Source organism: Corvus hawaiiensis, chromosome 26 (assembly GCF_020740725.1).
Source record: "Corvus hawaiiensis isolate bCorHaw1 chromosome 26, bCorHaw1.pri.cur, whole genome shotgun sequence".
Classification (NCBI taxonomy): Eukaryota; Metazoa; Chordata; class Aves; order Passeriformes; family Corvidae; genus Corvus; species Corvus hawaiiensis.
The window spans coordinates 38,741,761-38,756,736 of NC_063238.1; positions in this window are offsets into that span (position 1 = coordinate 38,741,761).

The window sequence follows — 14,976 nt, forward strand, 5'->3', positions numbered from 1 at the left end:
CCTGAGGACCTTCCCATGGGAGCTGCTGTAAGGTCCCCCAAGGCCACCTCTTCTCCACGTTAGACACTGCCCATCCCTCAGACTCTCCTCTAGAGCATTCCACCCCTGATCACCTCAGAGTCTTCCACAGAACTTGTTCTGGATTGGTGATGTGTTTTCTGTATTGATCTATTCAACTCTTAGTTAAGTCAGAGGAAATATGAATTAATCACTTAAATCCCTGTGAACCTGATACCAAGTGCTCAGACCTGTTCTGTGAATGGTGATAACCTGCCCTTTCCATCTCTGAATCCCATGGGCAAGAGGACAGGATTATCTTGCTTTCAGGATGAGGGATACAAACATATTACTCAAGCTGGTGGTCTAGTCATTCAGTGACAGTCACTTAGTCCTTTCCTAGCTTTGCTGGACTGGACTCCAAAAATCCATTTGTTTTTGCTGGCATGAGTTGACAATGATGATTGAATTTGGAATGAAGTGCCTCCCAAGAGGCACTTGACATCCTCTACAGGAAAGTCAGCAGCCAGTATTAAAAATCAATTAGCATTTTCACAGCACAACCTTTGCCATACAATGTACAATGACCTTTATAGGCCAGAGAAGAGCCATTTTAATGTACTATATAATGCCAGGTGGTAATGTCTTCCCTCACTTAGGTGGCTCATGATTAAACTCAATTATCTCAGCCACCAATTGACCTTTATCCATCTCCCACAATTTAGTGAATAGAAGTTGGTAAAAGCTAACAGGCTAGATACCTCATGTTATGACAACTTCTCCTTACAAGTGGGAGTAAGGCATTTCTGATATGCAGTGGCTTCAAGCAAATTTTGTATCCTTCCAGATAAAGGAGAACTTGTTGAGATGCAACCAGGTTACTTTTGCATCCTACGTGTACGTTTTCCATTCCTCTTTTCACTGTCATGCTGTGTTGGAGGTGCTCAGTAGATAAATATTTTCCATTTAACAAGAGTAGGAAGAGACATTTATCATACCCAGCTGGTAGTCCAGTAAACAAGGGGGAAATTTATCCTCCTTATTCACCTTTGGAGGCTTTATTCAAAGTACATCCAGTAGTTGATACTATGCAGAGCCACAGTGCAAGAAATGGCCTTTGCAGTAGTTGTTTATCTCCTTGCTGATGCAGTAGCTTTCCATGATCCAGACATTTTCTAGCTCTGGAGGTCTGACAAAAAATGTTCTGAGGTTAGTAGTAAAGTGAAGTATCACAGTACACTCTCCTCTCATGTGCAAGTAGATTACTTCATCTCATTTACCCCACGTTTAAATCCATGCCGGGGGAAGACTAGTTGATAATTCTAAAACACATATATTTTTCCAACCTCTTCAGTTCAACCTGAGGAGGGATTTATCATTTACAATTGCGTTTTTACTGGGAAAGTTTGAATTTTACAAGGCCCTAGCACATATCATCCTGATAAGACTTCTTGACAAAGTGTTTCTGTTTCTTGTAAATGTTCCTCACATTACTGTGTCCAGGATACCAGAGTTTGAAATCTGGTTTAAATGAAAGCTGATTTGAGCTCTGCCTGTGGAACAGGGTGTGGTTAACTCTGCACTCCAGTAAAGCAAACACAGCATTTAAAGAGTATTTTTTTTTTTTTAAGGAAACAGCACAACTTTGTAAATAATTGAGTATTTTGCTTCTCTGGTTCTTCACTGTGTTTCCTTTCTATTGAAATACTCTGGAAGTAAGGGAAGGGCAGTTTTATCATACCCTGTTCCTATGGGCTCATCTTTTCTTCTCTTGCTGATTTTCGCTCTGCTCACAGTTTGGCAACACCTAATAGTTTTTCCCTATTGCAATTGTCATTTGGAGCTCTCATTTGGCAAAGCTCTCCTTAAGATGTTTTCATTTCCTCTCCAGACCCCAAAGATGCCAGCATATGGCCGTGAAACACTGTCACTGAATTACTGTCTCTTTTCATGGTAATTAGTTTAGACTTTTGGACTACATCTATCCTGGTTAATTGAATGGCACCAGGGAATGTTCCCAGCAAGGGGAACTTGATAGACTGTCCTGTTAAATGGTTCCTGCTAGGATTTTGGCCCCATCCAGTTGGCACTCTCCCAAATGCAGCCTGGACACAGTTGGGGAATCAGCACAGACCCGGGACCATTCCCAGAAAGCAGTTTGGATGCCCACCCTGTTTCCAAAGCTGGGAGAGTTTAACAGTACAGATATAGGCAAATCTGTGCCAAAGAATGATCCCAGACACATGCAGCATAATTATCTAGCCATATTGTAACCCAAAAGCTGGTTTGGAGTCTCCCTTTCTGTCTTTACCTAAAAAGAGTCACGATTACCGACCTTAAAAAAAACCTATGTGTTTTTTTAACATGTATAAGACATAGCTTGGGAATCACTAGAACTATCATTTTCTGTGACAGCTGAATTGGTGCTGTTCATGAGTATCTCTGACTTTCCAGCCATTGATTATACAAATACACACACATATTGCATCTGTGCATTGGACCTGCTCCACAGATAAATCAGGACTGAGCAGTGAAAGGGGTCCACTGCCCAGGCACGTGGCTTGTTGCAGCAATTAGGTGTTGTATGATGGATAAGATACAGAATATGGGGAAGGAAGAGAGGATTTCTTGCTTATCATGGTTGAATACTGAACTGAAGAACTAGATACTGTCCCTCCACCCAGTGCAGAGCTCCCAAGAGATGCTCCACAAGAGACTCAGAGCCAGTAGATTAGCCCAAGGTAGAAACTTTTATTTATGACAGCTCAGAAAAGTGGCCATTGTCTGTATCTGCTGGTTGTCGACAAATTCAGAGTGGGCTACAAAGAGGCAGCCATGACCTTTTTTCTTCCTTAGTCAAATGTGAGGAGGAGAAAGAGGCAGGAATTATGTTATTTTGAAACAATCATATATGGCTGTATCTAGATTGATCTTTTGGGGTATTCAAATAGATCTTGTGGGATTTTCTGACTAATCAGATAGCAGATGTTTTCATGCCAAGACCTTTCCTTCTCTCAGAAGACCTTGAGGCAGCTCCTTTCCCATGGTTACAGCTCCACATATTGCTTTTCTAGGTGACCACATACTCCCTTGCATAGTGATCTCTTGCAGTAAAAGCCTTCCTGTGGTATGCATCAACCACACATCAACCACAGATGTTGTGGCCTTGACACCAAAAGTTGGTGTTGGCTTGGAATGATCTAAAGCTGATTGCAAACTATTCCATCTGCAGTAGCCTGACAGGAGATTTGCAACAATACCTAGAATTTCACATCAGAATTAGAATGATTCTGAAAATAATTCGCTTTTCATGGAATGTGCAGTTCTCTTTTACATCAAATGAAGAGAAATTCTTCTATCATTAAAAATAGTTTTTCAATTCAGCCTGCTATTAATATTAAAACATTGTAAAAGCAGCCCTGTGCTCCAGAGATGTACAATTCAGTGTCCTCAGAATGTAATATCAAGGATAGCAAGTATTATTGATTAATTTCATTATACAGGGTACAGTATTCACTTTGGAGAGTCACTCAATACTAGTTATCAAAATATATGCAGAGGACAGGTAAAGGTTACAAAACTGCCCGGAGAACAGAGCTAACAAACTGAACTCTCAGCTGTGAGTCCTGTGCATGACTTAGTCCTACTAATAGCGCAAGTATGTGCATATTAGAAGCCCTATTGATCATCAGGAGCTACTCTTCAAGTCAGAAAGAACAAAGGTAGGAAGACAAACACAGAAAATAACAGCCCATTAATCTGGGTAACAGAAGTGAACTGTGAAGTTTGAAAGTCACTGGTAGAGCATTTTTATTCTACTCATGTAGTAGCTACACAGTGAAGAAGAAGGAAAAGTGGTATCTTTCTTATATGTCTGAGATTAGTACTGCAACAGGTACAACTGCAAACCCACATATTTACTTTTTAATGCTATTATTATTTTTCCCGATGTCCTTAACATCTCTATACACATAGGTTTGTTTTCACCAATGGACAGTAACTTCCACTAAAAGCAATTTACTGACTGGAAGGCAAATATAAGGGTTCTTTCTCTGAAACAAAGATGCTCTCAAACCACAGGCCATTTGATTAATCCTTCTCTGCTTTTACCACCTTTCCATTGCATTAGAAACCTTTATCTGGAATGGTTACTTACCTCATCTTGCTCCAGCTGATCTTCCCGCTACAGCTGCAAGCTCTAATGATGAGCAATACAAATGAATAATAGCTCTTACACACCAACTAAGAATTTAAGATTAACTTCTGTTTTGGTAAAAAACAAGCCCCACCCTTAACAAACAACAAATAAATAAATAACAAAAAACATCCCTTCCCAAAAATCTTAGTATCAGTACCTAATTTTTAAAGTTTCATACTTATGAAACTGCACAGAAAAAACAGACTATCTGGAAACTTTTTTATACACTATAATTTTAATCTGAACTATAGCAATTTCACTGACTTTGCATGGCCATTTTCAGTTATTTGAGGTGATGGGGACAGTGAGGGAGGTGAACTGTGTCACCTGGGTGATGAACATGTTGGACATCATTCAAGCTTCCCCTTGCCAGCTGAAATGAGAATCCCCTCCCCTCCCCATATGGATGTGGTCAGCCAGCCCCCTGCAGCTGAGGGCTGTTGCACCCACCCAATCACACCAACTTGCACTACCCGTGAAGAATTAGAATTCCTTTTTTTATTGCTAAAGAGGAAAGGTAAGGAAAGACGGCCTAGGAAATGAAATGAGCACACTCAACTCTGTGGCCACCTGTGTCTGGGAGGCTTGCAGGTTCATTTAGCTGGTGGAAACACATGATGCACTTGATTACAGTGAGAAGATGGAAACTTGAACCCACCTGAATCCTGTAAAATTACTTTTCCTCATGATGTGGCAGCTTTGTCATCTTTTACAGTGACTTACAGGAGATAACAAACACCCTCTACAGGGAGGCTACTCTAACTCTCCTATTCATTTTTGCCAGTCCTGTGTGCTTGTTTAATAAGAAAAATGTTGCTCAAAACTGAGTCTGATAATCTTAAATATGTTATTTACTTTTTGAAAGGTGAGCTGGATTATGATTAATATGGTAAATAGCTCAAACCTAATAGAGTCAATGCTTCTTTATAGCTCACAGTGGTCCAGTCCTGGTGCAGAGGAGAAAGTAACAGTCAAGCCTGAATTAAACACTCTCAGCTTTCATGTTTGTGCAAGAGGTTTTGATTTATTTGTTGATATCTATGTATAGGCCTTCATTCAATCACAGGAACTAATGTCATCCTGCTGCATAGCTGGGGATAAAAACTCATCTATCTGCCAGGCACAACCTCCTTTCTCACTTCCCCTGCCCCTTTCTGGGATCAGTCTCAGCACTGGAACCCCTCCCTTTTGATGATCAGCTGAGAAACACCTATCTTGGTACATGTTTTCCTGGGATAGTATCAGACACACCTTTTACAGGGAATATGTGACAGTTTCTGTCTCTTGTTCCCACTGTGAGGCTGTGACAGGCACTCACGGCACCAGCATAGCCCAGGAGGAAGGGCACAGGTGAACCACACCAACCTGGACTGATCCATGTCCCTCTCTCCCCTTCATTCCTTCTTCCTGCCCTTTTTAGCTGAAATCATGTCTCACCAGTACACCAAGACCGTCAGCAACTCCCTTAGGAGTCACCCCAGGATGTGACCAGGCCCCCATCAAATACCTCTTGCCTACCTCCACTGGAAATGGGGGATCTTTTATCACGAGTCTGCTGAAGATGCAGCTTCTCTTTGGCAGGGGAGGCACGATGGATCCCAGCCTGGCAGTCCTGCCCTTCCTTGCTGGTTCTCAGAAGGGTCTCCAAGGCCCCTGTCAGCCATGAACCTGTCGTAGGAGGCTTGTGTGGTGTCTCTCCTGTGGAATATACAGGAACAGGAGTTCCCCTTGCTATTGATCAGACACAGCTCAATATAAAAATGTTTTAGGGAGCAGAGCTTTACTGGAACTGCAGTTGCTCCTGGTGCTGCAGACTCCCAAAGACAGAGCACTGCTCATTACACTCCTCCTGAGCTCATCTTCCTTTCTCTTTAGATCACAATGCACATTTGTCATGTTGTGCAGGAGCCTACAAACACCCGTGCTTGCTTTGATTTTCCTCTTGGCATCCCAGATGGGCAGTGATAAGTTGTCTTGTCATGCTGAACTACCACTTTGTTCTGATATTTTTTTACACAGTGACACAATATTTTCCAACATCTTGCCTTGAAACTGGAGCTGAGCCTAAACGGATGAAAAAAAAAATTGGTAAAACTTTCTTGTTAAAATGGAAAAATAAATAAAAATAAGATATTGAATAAGACTTTATGTGTTAATTCTCATAATGGAATTTATCTACAATGCCGTGTGGTTTAAAGTTACAATTTTAAACTGGTGGTAACTTTTTACTGTCAAGATATAAAAAGTTACCTGCCAACATTACTTTAGTAACCATCTACTCAGAATAGCAACATTTCTACCAAGTTCAAAATAGGATTGGAAAGAAACTCAGTCAGTCTAAAAGACCATTCAGTATTATTTTTTTTTTTATTGATGCTGGTAGGGAATTCTGACGTGTTATGTGAATTTGTACGAGAAATGTTTGGTTCTTCATTCAGGAATCATTCTGTGGAAGGAAACAAGCACAATTAAGTTAGTAAGACACCAGTGACACTGCGTTGAAGTCATGAAGAATAACGGAAACCTAAAATAATTCAAGATTACTGGTCAACCTTCCCAGAAAACTGTGATTAAAAACATCAGATGCAGGGTTTTTTTTGTTTGCTTCAGTTATTTTGCTTTTCTGCTTTAAAAGGAATAAAATATACATAAGAAAGGCACCAATACAAAATGAAACTGAGGAATGTTTTAAGTAATTGACTATTGGTTTAGCAAGTGCTGCTGTGAGCAGTGAAATGTGTGTGGTGAAACTTACATTTTGGCTCTCATGTCAACACAATTGTTCTCATTAAGCGTGTTTCTATGGATGGAGAATCCACACCATAACCTTCCATATGGATTATCTGGTGCCTAAATTACAGTTGAGGCTGAGGTTCACCATTCCTTGAGGATGACACTAACTTGGGTTCTTTCATGTATTTCATCACAACATGAAGAAATCTGGTAATTTAAATTTAGGTTCCTTCCACCAGTCTGAGAGGTAGAAAAATTTAATCCACTTCCCTACTCTGTCTTTTCTTACCCCAGTGATGTTCTCATGTTGCAAGTATTTACCCTTTGACCTATTTGCTCCTTATCTCACATATCTTCAAAGAAAAAAAGGAAAAGATAAATTAAATATAAACATGGATAAAAAAGCTATTTTCCTTCACAATTTCTGCTGCTTGTCCATCTCCTGCTCTTACTAATGTCACTGCCTAAAATCCCAGTCTGAAATGTTTTGCTACAGAAAATGCCACTGTTCTGTTGAGCTTTCAGTTCTTTAGCAATGTTCACATATAAGTCTCACTCTTTCCCAAATTAAAGGCCTTTGCAGCCATTCTGACATTCCTGCCCAGGTTTTGATCAGCCCTTGTTTTCATAAGCAAGAAACTTCCCTGTCATCCCAGCATGTACAAGCTGACCTTCCTCATCTCTGTGTAAGTCACTGCTGTCAGGAGTGATCTCCCAGGCTACTGAGACCACATCATCCCACCATGACGTCTTTCAGTTCTTCCCTCAGGATTCTCTTTTCTTATTACAAGAAAACCAAAACAAAGCACCTATTTGCCTGAACTGAACCAAATGAACTGAACTGAACTATCTCCCCAGCCTCTTTCAATCAGCATCACAATGTCAGCTCCTGCCTCTGCTCCACCCACGATCTGCCAGCTTCCACTAGTTGCCCTCTCCCTTAATGCTGTTTGTTTCCCATAACAAATGGCAAAATTCATGGGTTCATCCTCCTTAAATGCCCTCAAAGTCCATCCTCATCATGAACCCTACAAAGAATTTAACTATGCAGCCATCCCCTCTGCAACTTGGATTTTTGCCTTTGTTTTCTTGGTTTCCCCACTTTTACCCAGGTGTTCAGTTTCAACTTCATTGGAAGCAGCTTTGGGGTAGAGCCTTCATTGGCTACCTCATTGGAAAGCAGTCTTTACTTCTCAGTGCGAGAATTTTTTTCCCCAGGTGTCCCAAGTCTAACTTGATGTGGCTTGCATTTTATATTTTACAATGTTTTGTTGTATGAATTTAATTTCAGAACACTTAGCTTCAAAATAAATAGACTATAAAACTTTACAGTCACCCAACAGGCTGCTCTAGAAGTCTAACAGAAGCAGCCCCACATTCATGTTTCTCTTGGACTCTTCCTCAAGCTCACTGGTGCTTTTCCATAACTCCCACCTTTGTGAGAAACTGCCTTGTCAAGACTCACAAGCCTTTTTCTTTTGACCTTCATTCTTTTTGTTATCGGATCCATTCAGCCGGTGCCTTTTCTTCTTATCCCTCCCTCTTCTGCCTGAATGACTCATCTGTTGTATCCCTTCTGGCATTTAACTTCAGGGGTGTCTGGGCAGGGACTCTGTTGCTGTGATTTAACTTTATAGCATCCAGTCCTAAGGGACTCAGATCCCCAGTGATGGTCTGACAGCACTCCTGTTTTCCCACAGATTCTGTCTCCTATAGCAGGCAGCTCAAGAAGTACCTGAAAATATATTAAGCATATAGCACAATGACATATCCCAAAAGAATCTGATTTAAGGCCAAATCTTTGTATTTACTGTACATTTTCTTATTGAACAGTTCAATTTAAGGACAAAGTGTCAGCCTAAATTTACCATCTTTGGTTATCTCCTGTCACAGTCTTCATCTTATTTTAATGCAGCTTTCTTAGACATGCAACAAATAAAGGTCATTTCCTTCTACTTAGAAGAATTTGTATTTCTTTATTTTTAAGAATGACCTTATTGCTACTGAAGAGACAGACAGGCAGCTGAGGATTCTGGAATAGTTTCCGGAGTTTATCAAGCATGGTGGGTGTGCCGTTGACAGTGCTCACACAAATGCAAAAGGGGCAAGGCACCTGGTGGTTTCTTCAGAGAGGTGTGTCTGAGCTGAGGGTATGTGTGCTTCTCTCTAAGGATCTGCTTGGTCATTAGCTGTTAAGGCACAAATTGGTGATGTACATGCAGAGGAAGCATTGGGATAGGAGTGATGGTTGCATGATGTTCATGAAGATGTAGCTCTGTGCTCTTGATGGTGAGGGGCTTGGACTGAGGGCATAGAGTTTTGCTATATGGAAAGCGAATGAGGGTGCAGAAATAGGGGGATGACTCAGATGTGCAAATTATCCAGAACAGAGCTCAAAATGGACCTAGAGCTGTGCTGGTGTCCAGGCAAGCCAGTTCTGAGAAACCCTTGTTTATGTGCATGTCATAGGTTAGCAAGCTGAGTCTCGGAAGTGATGTTCTCCTTACAGCTTCCTCTATGACCTGATAGAACCTATCAGCTGGCCAGTTTGAATATGGACAATTCTTTAAGCCACTTAAAGTTGTGACCACCTCTGGGATACACACTAAAGAATAGACAAACTCCCCCTCCAAGCTCTCTCTCGTTTCCGGCGCTGGGACAGGTGGCTGCAGGCCCTGTGTGGGGGCCAGCGGGCCCGGCCAGGCCCTGCTTGGGCCAGGCCAGGCCGGGCCACGGCCATCCTGGAGCTGACAGCCCTGTTCCACCCACGGAACCACCCCCCCCCCCCACCCCCCACTGCCTTGCCGTGGGCAGCCGGAGCGGCTCGGCTCTCCCCCCTCTCCACTGCGATAAGAAAAATTCAACATTCCAGCTGCAAAGCTGCAAGGCCGAGGTGAGATTAACCCTTTTACTGCTGTGAAGAGCTGAAAACCTGAGGGAAGAGAAAGAGGAGATGCTTAAAGCTGAAATTCTGTTGTGAAGCTATGATATATCAGAGTATCCTGTTGTAATTTCATGAAGATCTGGGGGGTGGAGTGTTCAACTCGTAAGCAAAAGCACCTGCACTGAGATAGGCAGATGCTGACGCAGCCTTAATTTCATGAGAAGTTTGGGCAGGGAGAGATGGACCAGATGAGGACTTTTGCTCCAAACGGGAAAGGAGAAGACCTCAATTCCAAGAGATGCCCCCAGAGATAGTCCTAAAGATGAAGATGAGAAAGACCTTTTGCTCCCAGGGAAGGAGAAGGGCCTCTGTTCTTGTTTCTGAATGGCTCAACCTTAAAATTGTACCCCAAAACCTTCAAGAGTGGATCCTCGAAAGCAGTTGCGGGAAAAGCTGCAAGTTGGGGGAAGGGACTCACATGCAAGCAGAGAGACTTCTCTTCCTAAATGGACTGAACAAAGTTATTTGGAAGTGGGCGGCTGTCTCGTTGTGATACTGTTTTCATAGCACGAGCAAGAAGAGACTTCTCTTTCTAAATGGACTGAACAAGGTTATTATGGAAGTGGTAAACAGACTGAACATCTCAAGGGTTGTCTTTTTACATTGTCAGTGGGAGAAGGGAGGAAGGTGGGGGGAGGAGGAGAGTTCTGAAGGTGTGGTATAATTTTTTTTTTTTCCCTTCTTTTAGGTCTGTTGATAAACTTCTTTATATTCTTTCAAGTTTGGTGCCTGTTTTGCATTTCTCCTAATTCTTATCTCACAGAAGATAAACAGTAATGAGTATCTTGGACCAAACCACTACAGTGCATTATTCCTTCAGACTACACCACACTCTCCAGTGTGACTGGAGAGTTCAAGGTGATTTATCCCCCAGCCTCTCTGTGCTGGCTTCACCAAGGTCCTGTTCTCTACCTTGCACAAGAGATGATGCTACTGCACAAGAATTTAGGGGAAGGCTGCTATCTGTCCCTGTACCATGAAGGTGGCATTACATTAATTCCAGGAAGGTAAACAAGAAGAGGGGGAGTTGTCACTGGGGAATTATAAGGCAATCTGGCATGAAAGCTGCCTCTCACTCCTGCAGGAAGTAGTTCTTCAGAAGTGCCAGGAGAATTTAAATAAGAGTGAGACAGAACAGCTAAAATATTTAACTCTAGACAACTTTTAAAAATAAGGAAAAAAGTATAGTCAAAGAAATGTTATGAAGACACACAAAAAGACAGCTATTTTTAAATATCCTTAGGAGCATGTGGGACAGTGAGTTTCATATAATGGTATTTTTCAGTGTCAAAACCAAAATGGAATGAATTAACTATTCAATGTCAGAAATTACTTCTTCTATCTTAGGGTTTTTTGACTTTGAAAGCTTTTTCGTCTTTGAAAGCTTTTTCTAAATAGCCTTTTTGAGATTGTAGTCTTTCCTCCCTCTAAAGCAGAGTTACATATAAAAGTTTGTTCTACAGTTGTTCCCTTCAGCCCCAGCACTGTATGGGTGTATCCTGTAAAGACTGGCTCACTGTGTAATATCTGAAGTGCATTGAAATCAAAGTAAGCCAAAGGATGGGTTAGAGAAATTTACATCAAGGTTTTCATGTCCCCCAGGTCACCATCTGTGTGCTTGGTGACAGATTCAATGACTGCACCAGAAATGCATCACTTGCTATTTAATACCTGCACCATTGGCAGGGAAATTTGCTCTTTGTCTTTAGGGATTAGCCAGAATAATGGAATTACTATAACAGGATGAATCTTCACAAGACAAAGTAAGGATGTGTTTCCCAAGTTATTACTTTTTAAAGTGGAAGATAGAAGTAATAATATTATTAATAATAATAATAATACTGTTTGCACAATAAGACTCTAGTGAATTATACAAGATGTGACCCCTTTATTAAAAGGCTCATATGAACCTTTTCAAAAAAAAAAAAAAAAAAAAGCCAAAAAACCACCAAAACCCAAAACAAACCCAAACCAAACCCAAACCAAACAGAAGTAAAGAAAAAACCCAATGTATTTCAAAATAATTATTCTGGAGTCAAGTGACATAACCTGCTGAACTGAAGCCTGGAAATGTCAGTGTAGTGTGAAAAGTGACTCAATCCATACAAAGAAGTGTTACAATCAAATTGCTCTGCTCTGGTCATAGGCACATTCAAATTTGTTCTACAAGATACAGTAGAGGAGGTCCTGCAAAGCAGAATTTCTTTGCAATTTCCATGGCATTGAACCCAGCAGATTGATGACTTAAGCTATCTAGATTTCCAACTAGATATGCAATCAGAATGTGAATGCACTGGAAATTTTTTTATTCATGCTACACTGGATTTATCTCTCCATGAAGACACTTTGCAATGTCCTTTTCTCAGGATCAGTGCTGAAATGTCATTCTTGCTAATGCTTTGCATAAAAAAGGGATATTCTACAAAATGTGAAGCTAGGTCCCCTAGCAGGTAAAAGAATCAGCCCTGATGGAGGATAAAATAATAAAGGATACAACACTGGAAATATCAATAATGTCTTTTGCTTTGTGTGTGTGAAAAGGAGTGGGAGAAGGAAGCTATTTTAAAATTACTTAATTAAACATAAAAAAAATGGACATGCTGGCAGCAGCTGTGAGGCAAGGATGTCATGTATGGGATTGCCTACTAATCTCAGTTCCTGCTCATACTGCATTTTGAGAACTATTGCCTTATAATGGCTAAGATCATAGAATCACAGAATGTTTTTGGGTTGGAAGGTACCTTAAAGATCACCAAGTTCCAAGCCCCCTGCCATGGGCAGGGACACCCTCCACTAGAGCTGATTGCTGAAGGATGGTATCTTTTAATTTCTGCTAGTAATTAGAGAAAGATTGCAGATGAAAAATATGCTGAAATTACAACAAGAGTAATAATATCGGGGGTTTTTGCCTTATCTTACCCTTAGGTGCCCTCTTGCAGTACTTGCAGCTATTGTTTAAGTGAAAGAGTGATGTCAATCAACATAACAAAAGTACTGCAAATCCCTACCTTGACAGTCCTACATCAGTTTCTATCAAACTTATTTTGCACTCAGGCAGCTAGGAATAGTATCTGGTGAGATGCTAAAGCTGCTATTTTGCAGTCCACAGAGAACTCTATGGGAGGTTGCACTGACTCAGCACCATCAGATGACGGGTGGTGCCAGATCTGTGCAGGGACTCCCACCTCAGGGGTGTGGGACAGTAGTGCCTGTTGGCTACAGGTTGGGGCCCTTTTACCTGAGATCTGTAATTCATTCTATGAAACCTCTGTGACTGTTACAGGGCAGAATAAACTAACAAACAAATAAATTACACACATACAGACAGCCCCTGGTTTAGTCCAACCCACTTTATACTGTATAGAAATGGACATGATAGGGCAGTAATTGGAAATTAAGAAATGACCATATATGAGATCATGAGATGACACTTGTCTGGTAACATCCACAACAAAGTGATACCTGTATGCCAAAGCTGGTTCACCCTGGCCCCATGTTTGGGATTGAAGAGTCTGAGCAGGGAAGTCGGCCACCTAAGATCTGATATACAGAAATTTTGTTTCACTGCTTCTCAGGGGAAAATTAACAATTGAAAAGTATCTGTTGCAGGGTATTGAGCCCTGCCTCTGGAGCTGTGGAAATCGTGGAGGGCCCGAGAGCGCAGTGGTCTTGTAGTTATCAGAGAAGAAGTTTTGGCCCCTGAGGATCCATCAAGCAGCTCTGTGCTCAGATCTTGTCCTCTCTGGCAGGTAAGCTGTCAAGAAATTATCAGAAACTTTGGTAACCTGGTGGACAAGGAAGTGGGCTGAAAGGTTAGAATTAGAAAAACTTGTAGGGTACCTATGAGAAGCCTGGAAAATTAACAATCTCCTCAAAATTGCACAATTTTGAGCAATTTCTAAATTCTGATAAGACAGAAATCTTCAGCCTTGCTTTGGTTGTATTCTTTTTTATCGATATTTCTACAGAAGGGGAAAAAAAAAAAAAGAATTCTTCTCCTTTTCTCCAGACATTGCCAAAGAAATAATATTAAATACCATTATTGCTCAGACTGGTGTCTTTGGTGTTAATGGAATAAAGCATCCATTGGCTTTAATGGAAGTAAGTTTGGATTCATCTGCCATTTTCCAATTTCTTTTCACTGATATATCACCCACAGGAATTGCTAAAATGTTGCTAAGAGGTAGATTAGCAGAAGGGAAATGGAGATGAGATCCCATATGGGTGAGCTTGACTCACCAGAATACATAATCAAGTGTTTATCTGCTTTTCCTGGCTACAGACCTTTTCCTAAGTCTTTAAAAGGTTCACCTAGGTCCTGATTAATCAAGGTAATCAAGGAAGATAAATCAATTAATCTATCAGATTTTTGTCGATGGCGATATTAATGGAAAAGAGGAATTGAAGGCATGAATCTTACTGACATAATTCTAATTTGGCCATAGATGTGTTTCAAACATCCTGACCCTGAGAAGATGCAAGAAATACCATTACTGCTTGTTACATACCAACTCTGAAAAGAGAGCTTTTGTCCTTCCCCCTAGAGACAGCTATGGCTCACTATTGACCATGAAATTTTATGGCCTTTGTACTTTTGTTCCCCTTTGCTTTTGCATCCAGATTACAGCCAAACTTCAAGGGCATGTAGGCAGATTAAACACAAACACTAGAATTCCTTTTCCTTTACATATGCAGTATCATAATAGAGCATACCAGAGTGCTCAATTCTGCACACCTGATTTTGAAGAAAATAGGAATGCCTGCAGAAGTTGGTGGTATTTTTTATAGTTTTATGGACACTCTCTGCAGGAGGCCCCACCTCTGCTGTTAGTTATGTTCAACTTTGATGATTCTCCACATTCTCCATGTACAAGATTAATTAGTTATCCCACAGAAGGTTCCTGTTTTCTTTAATTTGGTAATACATCCATCTGTCAATGCAGACTTTCTCTGAAATCCTCTCCATTTGTGAACTGTCCATTTTCAAATAACCTTTTTAACTGTGGATTATCAATCACTTTGTATTTTACTTCAGACACAGACTAAGACCTGATATCTTCCTTTTTTTTTTTTTTTCTTTTTTTAAATCAAGTGTGGTTCAGGA